We start from the raw sequence: 9,633 nt of genomic DNA, 5'->3' as shown, positions 1-9,633 counted from the left end.
CTGCAGGAGATGCGGGGTTGCAGGAGATACAGAACTGCAGGAGATGCAGGACTGCAGGAGATGCAGGACTGCAGGAAATGCAGGACTGCAGGAGGTACAGAAGTGCAGGAAATGCAGGACTGCAGGAGATACAGAACTGCATGAGCTACAGAACTGCAGGAGATGTAGGACTGCAGGAGATACAGGACTGCAGGAGATTCAGAACTGAACGAGATACAGGACTGCAGGAGATGCAGGATTGCAGGAGATGCAGGAGTGCAGGAGATGCAGATCCCATGGGATCCCAAACACACACACACACACACACACACAGGTGCCACCCACCCCTCCTGCAGCCCAACCCCACAGAGCCAGAGGGGGCCTGGCTCAAGCGTCCTGGCCATGGCACAAAGACACCCTACAGGTCTGTGAGTAAGGAAATCACCCCGGGGAGCCTTTGGCTCACGGCTGCATTCAGATTCCTCGAGGATAAACCCCCAATTCCTCTTCTTTGCCCTCCTTTTGACCATGCAGCATTTCTGTTTCTACTGGGTCAAGCATTTTCTCTTAGAGTACACTGGATTAAATTATTTTCTTCCTGTGAGTGCTCCCCAGCCCCACCTGAGGCAAGACCCTGAGACAGGATTATCCTCAGGGCCCGGCTGTCCCCTCATCCCTGTGGGGTGAATCTCACCCGTGCTCCCTCCCCAGGAGTCAGGTTTAATCTCAGAGTCACAAGGCACAAACAGCACTGTGGAAACCCTTGAAGGACCTTCTTTAAAAAAAAGGCAGTGATTGAATAACAAATTCATACATGCAAGGTAAGTATTTTATACACCAGAGATGCAAACAGATTAAATTAATTTGCAGCTATTCCATTTATTACATAGCTTTTCACCAAGTAGCACGGATGGGATGGTTTACAAGGGGTAAAGAGGTTGCATTTACTAAGCTGCTGTGAAAATTTTATAGGTGAATCAAATGCATTTCCTGGCTTAACTGAACATGGGATACAATTTCTCTAAGTAGTATCACCAGTGTTAAAAATATGTGATGGGATATATCAGTAAGAAGCATCTTCAAAGAGGATTAAAGGTTCAGATGGTTTTTTCTTTTGTTTGAGGCAATAATATATTGAATTCTTTTGGACTAATTAAACTTGAAACTGATCCAGCTTGCTGGGGTTTTTTTGGTTGGTTTTTTTTTTCTTTTTTTTTTTCTTTTTTGGGTACAATGCTTCATACAGTTTATAGCTAATTGGCAGGTGAGCAAGATAAGTAGCACTGAACACCACTTGATGCTGTTACAGCCTAAGGGAGATGGGCAGCCTGTTGTACAGGAAGAGGTTGTTTGACACACACCGAAGATGAACATAATGAATTTTCACCTGAGGAGATAATGCTATGACTTAACCCTCCACAAGAAATAAGACCTTGGTGTTCCAGGAAATTTCTTATTGAGGAAGTGTTTCAGAGATGACAGCAAAGCTTCTTTGTGGCCACCTAAACACTAAAAAGCCTGTAGGTTGCTTTGCTTCTTGGTTGAAATTACAGAATCAGAGCACTTGACTTGCATTCAGGCTTTGCTAATCCCCGTGGAGCTTTATCCCCTGTTTGTCATTAGCTGGCTGCATTGACAGCCTCTCCTGCCCGCCCTCCCTAACCAAAACAGCAACAAAAACTCCTTTGCATCAAAGAGAATTCTCTTTCGACTTTGATCACATTTCTCTTGCTCCTCAAGCCTGTTGCTAAGAGAAACTGCGGTGGTGAGGAATGGGCGAGTCATTATTATAATTACTCTTGTTACACCCCAGTGAGAACAAGGCTCTCCCAGCACTCAGGGAATTATCCAGCAGGGCAGGATTTAATTGATGGAGTTCCTGACAGCCCTGCAGGGCTGGAGCTGCAGGAGAACCCAGCCACAGCATCAGCACGTGGGGCAGGAGCTGCTGCCAGCTGAGGGGATGTGCAGGGCTCTGGATGCCAGCACTGGAGGTTTATTCCACCAAAACTCTTCCTGCTGGGAACTCAGGACCAGCACAAAAGCCTGTGCTAAAGCATCTGCTGCGCTGGTGCTTCTCAGCCTGATCTGTCTGCACAGAACTGATGTGTGGAAGAGGTTTTACAGTGATTTCTATGAGCCAGAGAGAAGTTTGATCAAAGGATCCATGTTTACCCCTGAAAGAATTCCCTACCAAGGTTGTTGACATAGAAACCAAGGAAGAAAGATGTCGGAACTCAAAATGTCCCTCAGACATTTTTGGAGGTTCCTGGCCCAGGTCAGAAGCATTTGAGACCCTGGCAGGCAGCTGGAAACAGCTGGGATTTTGGGTTTGAAACATGGAATGATTTACCAACCTTGCAGGAAGAACAAGAAGTCACAAAAGTTTAGATATTATAGTAGAAGTAGTTACAAAGTAGAAAGAAGAATTTTTGAGTCCTGTACAGGGGGGTTTGGTTTTGTACATAGGGGTCAGAGGTTTAAGATGGATTTGGGATCTGGGCCTGCCCTGTCCTCCCTCTTTCTTCTTCCTCACCTCCATGTTCTTGGTGATGTTGGCACTCACAGATTGGTTTAGAGTAGAAAGGCACCATTTAATATAGGTAATAGGCATTGGGAAAAACTGCAAACATATAACACATAATGTGCTATATAAAAGATAGAAAATCACCATTTAATATAGGTAATAGGCATTGGGGAAAACTGTAAACATGTAACACGTAATGTACCATATAAAAGACAGCAGCAACCCTGGGCGGGGAGAGAAGAAGCAGTCGGGAGTCAGAGAGGATGTCAGGGTGTGTGTGTGCCTCTGCCTGAGCTGTGAGCAAACCACAGCAGCCCCAGAAGAAAATCTTTTAGATAACTCGCAATAAACTACCTTGAGACCAGACAACAGAAGATTTCTGAGCCTTTCTTTGGAAGCTCGGGTTGGAGGAGAGAATTTTCCACCACACGGAGCCACCCCCGACCTAGGGTGAGCTCTGCAAGAAAGAAAGATAACTAAGATAAACCTTCAACTGCCTATTCCAATAAGCACTTTGTTTGTCATTCCTGACCAATGAGTAAAGTGTAAACTTAGGAGTTTTGTAAGAATGTATGAAAAGCATGCATGCTAGAATAAAACCAGGTATAAAGCCTTCTGGAAATGGAGTGTGCTGCTTTGCATTGTGGCTGTCTCAACTATGACACTGATGGGCAAGGCAGGAGCAGAAAATGTCTCGCCTGATGGAAAAGTAGGAGCCAACTCTTCTGTGTGTCACTTGTTCCACTGAGCCAGCCATGCTCCCTGACTGACACTAGTTATGGGTCTGGAACCTTTCATAAAATCTAAAATATGTAATAAAAATCACTAATCAGAGACATGGTGCCTTATCAATGGACAAGGCAGGTGCTTTCACAGCAGCCAGGCCTAGGACCAGGCTGTTTTTTGGTTTAGGATGGGATGAGGCGATCTAGAGCACCTTCAGCGGAGTTCTGCTCTTCAGCTCTGCCCCTTCAGAAATTTTTGTTAGTGGCTTGTTGGTTTCCTTAATTTTTATAGAGATGGGGTAACTGAGAGATGATGTTGTTTTGAGTTTGGTTGTTTTTTTTTTTTTTTTTGAGTTGGTGTTGTAATGAGTGAATTATTTATGTAATGTAAAATGTTTGATGATAGGTGTTTTTGTTGGGTTGGAGATAAAGTTTATGTTGTAAGATATTGATAAACAGTAGGTGAATTTTTTGGGTTTTGTGGTAAAATTGATTAGGGATATCTTTGTAATTTTTTTTAATTGAGGTTGGAATTGAAAAGGTAAAATGATGAGTATGTTTTGGAGGTAGTGGAGGTAGAGATTGAAAAAATAGTTTTTTAAGTTCATGATAACAAGAGGTTAGCTTTTGGAATTATTGAAAGAGAAGGATGTTTAAGTTGTAGGGGCTTAAAAACCCCAAAACTTTGTGAACTTTCTATTAAGTTTTTAAAATTCTTTACAAATCCATTTCCCACAATGGTTTTATAGAGTTGAGTTTTAAAGGAAAAAGAATTATAAGATACACGCATGCTACTAAAGCAAGTGGCCTTTTTCTTTCATTCCTTAATTTTCCTTCATTTCCTTCATTCCTTTCTTTCACTCTTATATTTCCTAAATATATAAGGGAAACTGCAGCACATGCCCTGTCATCTGCTGGAGGTGTCATGAGAAATACAAATACATCAGCTGCTGAGATTGCAAGGCAAGAGCTGTAATAAATCCACGTGCAGTGTGTTGAGAATATCTGCACACATTTCAACATATGCTTCCCAAAGTGCCTCGGTATTTCAGAGAGCTGCTTGCTCTGAAGTAGCAGCCCTAAATAAAAGTGTTTTAACTTTTCAGACAGTACAGATAGAGTGATTTATTTTTCAGGTGAAAGGAAGAAGGGAGAGGATTATCTTTTTCACCTCCTGTGTAAATGTAAAAGGGATCCCAGTTCCAGGTGACACGACTTACATGGATCACTGCTTAGTCATTCATGCAGCATGGCTGGAAAATGTCAAGTGCAGGGCAAATACCTGCATATGTCAGACAGAAGGGGTTGCACTTTGTCTTTAAGGCCTCTAAAGGATCAGAAGGAAAGGGTAAAACTGAAATAATTTCTACAAATAGCGCAGATCTTCAATGTAAAAAGGAAAAGGGGGCACTGAGGAAATATCCTCAAATTGCACCGGGGAGGTTTAGATTAGCTATGAAGTAAAATTTCCTCACATAAAGCATTGAAACATGTTTTCAGTGAAGTGGAGTCATCATTCCTGGAAATGTTCAAAAAAGGTGTGGGTATGGCACTTGAGACGAGGTTTTGGTGGTGAACTTGGTGGTGCTGCTGATGGTGGACTCAGTGACCTCAGCAGCCTTATCAGTCTGTGATTCTGTGATTCATTAATGTGGAATTCCAACCTCAAATATTCAGGAATGGCAGGGAGAATTTTGCAGATGCCATCCATGGAGCAGTGTCTGCAGTATCTTCCTTGGTTTGGGTTTTTTCTGATCTGAGGTTGGGGGAATGGCAGGGAGGAGGAGAAGCAGCATCCTGCCCCAGGGAACAAAAACAGAGAATTTTTTTTTTTTAAGATGTAGAGGAGCTCCAGTGCTTTCCTTCCTTGGGTCTCCCAAGCCTTTCAGAAATGCTGCCTGAGGGTTTTCTCTCCCTTCTGGGAGCAGTGATGGAAGCAAGGGAATTGCAGCTGAACACACACAGAAGCAGGATGGGTTTTGCCATTTCCCTCTGCTGGCCATCAGTCAGACATTGAACTCTCCCCTCGGCTAAAAAAATCTTCTCTTTGCTTAGAAAGAGAAGGGTTGGCAGCTTTGTAGAACCAGAAGGCTTGGAGGTCCTTTAAAATATACTTTACAGAAATTCTGCTTTGGCTTTACAGCACTTCTGGAGTCAATCAAAAAACAGAGCAGGGAACACTGGGAGTTTGAACCCAGCTATTTTCTAGGAGTTACAGCTATTGATTGCAATTGCATTGACTACCAGACCATTTAATCTAATGAAATTGTCCTTGAGTGACGCTACTGCAATTGAGAAGAAAGTGTAGTCAACTTGGAAACAAAATTTAAAAGTGTTAAAAAAGGCAATATTTAGATTTCAGAGCACAAAAATGTTTGTTAGCACATGTTATGCACTGATTGTTTTGTGTTTAATTGTGTTCCTCTAGAAATTGTGGGATTTCACCAGGTCTAATGCAGGAGAAGAATAGAATATTCATTTACCTACTATTTCTATCACTGAATTCCCATAAAATGAATCTATAAAACTATTAGATCCTAAAACGGAGTCAAAAACAAATCAGTTATTGAGAGGTAAATATAGCTCTCAAAATCTCTTAGACAATTCTGTTACTTGTGGCTCAATATGAAGAAGGAGAGTTAATTATTTATACCATGCATGGGGTTCACTAAATGAGAGCTGCAAGATGAGATCGAGTCATAAATTAATGCTTTGTAAAAATTGTTCTTTACTCAAAGACAAAAAGAAAGGTGTTTGTGGGATGGAGCAGGGACAGGCAGCACTGAAACCCAGCAGGTCAAACTCCTTCTGGAGAGCTTCCCAGCACTCAGAGCTACTTTTGGAAAGGGCTGCACTGAGTTCTGGGTTTCCCCATGCCCTTGTCTGACCCTAAATATAACACCATATATCTGGGTTTTGTCTCAATTCCAAAAAAAATTATTGGAGCTTGAGTTTGGCTGCTGGAAGAACTCTGCACATGTGAGGACTTTGGTCTGTCATGTCTGGTCCTGACACAAACCCAGTATTAGTTCTGTGGGTTTACTCTTAAATTAACCTGGGCCTTTCTTAACTCATTTTTATCTGCCGTTAGACCCCCAGAAGACAGAAAGTACTTGTTTCCACAAGCTTATATTTAAGTTGCCTTTTCAAATGAGATAATTTTGATTAATTGTTTCAGCTAGCAAGGGTCTTCAGAGGTAGCTTTAGAGAGAGAACTTTTCTAGTCAGGACAAAGCTGCAGGAGAATGGAATGGGTGAGGTTGGAAGGGACCTTAAAATCCATCAGTTCAAACCCCCCTGCTATGGTCAGGAACACCTTCCACTAGACCAGGCTGCTCATGGCTGTCCTCAGACAGCCCTTGCATGATTTTAAATTTTGCTGTAAAATTTCACTGCGTTTCCCAGTAAAGGATCTGTTTAGAAGAGGCTGAAGGCAGATCTGCTGTGGAGCTGAGGGATCTGAGTGTTTCCCTCTGAGCCCTGGGAAACACCTGCAAACTCCTTCCCTGTGGCCACAGCAGCTTCAGCTCCTGCCTCTGTTACTTCTCAAATTTATTTCGTCTTCTTCCCTATTTAAACCCTGAAATTCTGTCCCAGCCATCTTTTGTAACTGCACCCACCAGGTCTTCCTTCGAAGCTCTTGGGTTACCCATTGCCTCAGACCTTCAACCACTTCACACTTTTGTGGAAGCTCTTAATTGTAAGTGTTAATTGATGGACTACAACTGAGAGTTCTGCTATTGTGCCAGACAAAAGAATTCAGGAAACTGCAGGCTCCTCTCATATTACATGCAAATAGTGCCTGAGCTCTGGGAGAGCCAGAGGTGAATTATTGATGGGGAAGGGGCACCTGCCTGCCTTGAACACGTCTTGGCATCCGAGCTCGGACAGGAAACACTGGGAAATAAATCAGGGATGAACAACCCTTTGGAATAAACTGCAGACAAAAATCCCCTTGGCCAGTGAAAGGTTAAATAGCAGGGATAAGTGAGTCACTCCATCCCCTGCCCTCCCCCCATCCCCACGCTGCAAGTTTAATAAGCCAAAATCAAAACCATCTAGGCCTGGAGCTTTCTAAGATTTAAGACTTTAAAATGTGAAGCACCTCATTATATGTGCCTATTTTCAATAAAAAGGGGAGATAACTGGTGTCACGTCAATGTCTTATCAGTGGTATTTGTTTGACTTCTATTTCCAAAGTGCACTGCTTGCTTTTTCTGGTGCTGGAATCAAACTCTTCTGAATTGTACAGTATAAGGAGAGATATCAGTTTTCACCTAAGAACTTTCAAAAGGACACCAGTCTGTGCCTCACTCTGCAGAAATAAAGAACTATTGTACAGTCGAGCGTATAACACTTGCAACATGGCCAATTGACTTCCTTCCTATTAATCAACTACTCTGTTTACCTTCTCATACAAACCATTTCCAAACCATTAAAACTAAGAGGATTAGCATCACATTTCTGGCAAAAAGCACCTTAATTTCAGCAAATGCTACTTTCACTCTCTGAGGAGATTTAAAAACAAAAAAAAAAACCATGAAAGAATTGGATTCTTTCTTGTGGCAAATTCACTGAAACAGGAATAAATTATATCTCCCATGTAAAAAAAAGGTGGAGGGAGGGGGGTAAAATGAGGGCTAGAGGAGTACAATTCTCTCAATCCAGTGAGAGAGAACTGCAAAAGGATTAAATTACCAAGAATGAAAAAATTTCAAAGCAATCCTGAAACACGAGTTAAGTCCTGACAATTTGAATCAATTGTTCTGTCCTGGCTGTGTACGAGCAGTTCCTACTTTTGTAGCCTTGATTTCGGAAACAGTTGGGAATGGTTCACTTGGTCTGCAAATAATACTCCAGCCAAAAGTTCATGGCCCAAATTTCCCATTTTCCTGTGCTCTGGGAATTTGTCTGGCACAGACAAGGAGGTGCCATTTATGCCAAGTTAATTTTATTTAGCTTCCAGTTTTTCATGGAATTAAATGGGGGGGAAATATTGTTCCCAGTAAATTCCCATCTCCTGAACACCATGCTGTATCAGTTTATATGTTTGCAGCCATGCATTGTACTTTGTTGAGTGGGAGGTTTAAGAGATGTGACAACCAAACCAACACCTGAGAAACAAAATTAATTACAAAAGCACATTAAGTTGATATGTAGAAACCTAACACCTAAAGGGCACAAACACGAGAACACAAGAAAATTGTATAAAAGTTAATATAACAGGAAAATTTACCTCTGAAAGGGAGAAAATTAGACAAGAATTTAAATATTTCCAGGATCTTGTCACAGAGCATGGCATGGAATGAGAGTATCTGGGGAAGTCTTAATCCAATAAATCACATTAAATACCAGAAATTCCAGACAGGGTAAATAATTATGCCAAGGGTGCTGCAGAGATCTCCACACAGGGCTGGGATATGAGGTGCAGGAATCCCTGCAGAAACAACCTCCAGAGACACTCTGGGATGTCCCAGAATGCCAAAAAGGACAGACAAGGATGGATTCAGGGTCTAAATTGTTGTGTGCAAAAGTACCACAGATTAGGTATATTTGATTATTTTTATGTTCCTTCCCTAATAGTTTCTAGCAACAAATTTTTTATTTGTGCACTAAATATCCAAAGAAACACCTAAAATCACTCTTAGAAATAAAAATACTGATTTAGAGCCCTTTATCTAATACATGTCTCTATTTTTCTCAATACTGCTACTAAATTCTACATTTCTGCCATTTGTTCATAGTGTTGAAAAATAACTCTTTTCCCTCACTTTCATTCCATAGTTTGAGCCTGCTGAGCAGATCAGGGAGTAAGGGGCACTATTTTACTTTCTTCATGGCTTCTCTGAAAAAAAATAGATTGGTGAATGAAAGGAAGAAATCACAGATTTTTTTTTTTTTTTTCTACTGCAGAGCATTGAAGTATTTTTAAAGCAACAGATTTTCAGGATAGGAAGTGTATTGAAAACAAACTTGTTTTAAAAGTATTTTCATTTGGCCTTTTTTTTTTTTTTTCCCAGCTAGTTCTGCATAGCTCATGCTCAGAAATAAGACAACAGTGACTCCAAAGGGAAGTTGCAGCTTGATGCTAGAGGACACCAGTTAAAATTCCTCTGAATTTCAAAGCCTGTCCTGGTTATATTCCAGTGATCCATCCAGTGCTGCTCCTACAGTTAATATATGGGTATTGCTCTGAGATTGCTGGTTTGGGATCAGGCTTTTTGAGGCACATAATTTTTCAGGCAGAGCTTGATGATCATTCTCTGGGGTCTGGTGCTGATGGTCCTTTCTCTCTGACAAGATAAATGGTCCTTTATAACTCTTGTCACATCGTCGAGCTGGCATCAGGAAATTAAGATAAAACTTTTTTGCTGGCATGGCAGTGTTATAGGGCTGCAGGAC

The sequence above is a fragment of the Lonchura striata genome, chromosome 7 (assembly GCF_046129695.1).
Source record: "Lonchura striata isolate bLonStr1 chromosome 7, bLonStr1.mat, whole genome shotgun sequence".
Lineage (NCBI taxonomy): Eukaryota > Metazoa > Chordata > Aves > Passeriformes > Estrildidae > Lonchura > Lonchura striata.
The sequence above is the reverse complement of the archived record's forward strand: the minus strand, read 5'-3'. Positions refer to the sequence as shown.